The following is a 1336-nucleotide window of genomic DNA, read 5'->3' as shown; positions in this document are numbered from 1 at the left end:
CAGGCGGGTTAGTGTGTGGCCTCGACGCACAACAGGTGTATTGTCGGCATCCCCGGAAAGGAGAGGCGCTTCCCAGCGAGCCACTTCTTTCTGGTCACTCTTGCTGTGATTGAAAACGGGTTCTTTATTCCCGGAGGTAGCTTTCTTTGGCCACGCGTCCCCAAGTGTAGCTGTGGTTCTTTTTTGCGCTGAACATACGAATCTTTATTTTCTCTTACTGGTGTTTGAATAGGTATTTAAAGTGTTGTAATTTGAATAGGTATTTAAACTGTTGTAATCACAGGACTGGATATTTTCTCAGACAGAGCAGCGCGCGCGTGTGTGTGTGTGTGTGTGTGTGTGTGTGTGTGTCTTGCTCCCCCTCCCCCAGCTTGAGTTAGGTGATGGAGAGGAGGAGAGGGAAATAGGAAAGACAGGTTTTCTACCTTTGAGCCGCCTCTAGACTGTTTAGGAAAACAGTGGGCCGAAGCCGCCTCTATGCGAGGCTGTGCTAAAAGCATAGACTTTTTATCCTTTACTTACCTCGACCACTCTGAAAGGCAGCTCTAAGAGGAGCCATTCCAAAGGTGGGTAGGCCCTTGCACAGAAAATACGTTACTCATGGACTGGCTTGAAAACTGCTAAACTGATCATCAGCAGCAGTCCGTGATATTCCAGCAAAAAGATCCATGAGTTTTTCGGAATTCTCTACCAATGACTAGTCCCTAAGACCCGGTGTAAGTTTTCTTTCTTTCTTTCTTTTTTTGAGATGTTTTTGCTATAGGGAGTGTGCGCTCCCAGACAGAGAGATAGAAAACGAGGAATCACCCCCCCAGGGGGGATGGCCAGGGCTCAGTCCCTTCTCCTGCGCTCTTTGCTCTTCTCTCGGGATCTTGGGCACGTATGCACACGCGCCCGGTGTGAGTTTTAAGCCACCGGGTCCAGAACGTGAACTGCGGTCGACTACATGGGAGTCCAGCGACATAGCCATTACGCTGCTGGTCCCTCGGTGTAAGTTTTCTACATCTTGATTGATGTAAAAACTCTTTATTTTCTTCTAAAGATGATGCTGGAATTACTGCCTTTTGAAAATAATAAAAGATGACTTTTAACCACATAATGAACCCATAGGAGCACTGTTAATAAACATCACATTCCCAGAAACCTCTCTGAGGAAAGTTTTCTTCAATTGCATATTAAGGTGGGATTTTCATCCAGATTACTATTTGTGGAAATATTATAATAAAAATACCATACCTTTTAAAAAAATATATTTTTTGATGGCCAGAGAGAGAGAGAGACTGAGAGGGAAAGTAAGAAATCACACACACACACACACACACACACACACACACAC

General features: G+C 45.1%; 1 protein-coding gene across 2 annotated transcripts in view; it reads left to right on the top strand.

The window, feature by feature from the left end:
* OCLN (occludin) overlaps positions 1-1336 on the top strand; it is a 75891-nt gene that overhangs the window by 1262 nt on the left and 73293 nt on the right. The window lies entirely within an intron of this gene.

This window comes from Tupaia chinensis, unplaced genomic scaffold (genome assembly GCF_000334495.1).
Source record: "Tupaia chinensis unplaced genomic scaffold, TupChi_1.0 Scaffold147123_1, whole genome shotgun sequence".
Taxonomy (NCBI): domain Eukaryota; kingdom Metazoa; phylum Chordata; class Mammalia; order Scandentia; family Tupaiidae; genus Tupaia; species Tupaia belangeri.
Note: the sequence above shows the minus strand (reverse complement) of the source record. Positions and strands in the feature narration are given on the sequence as shown.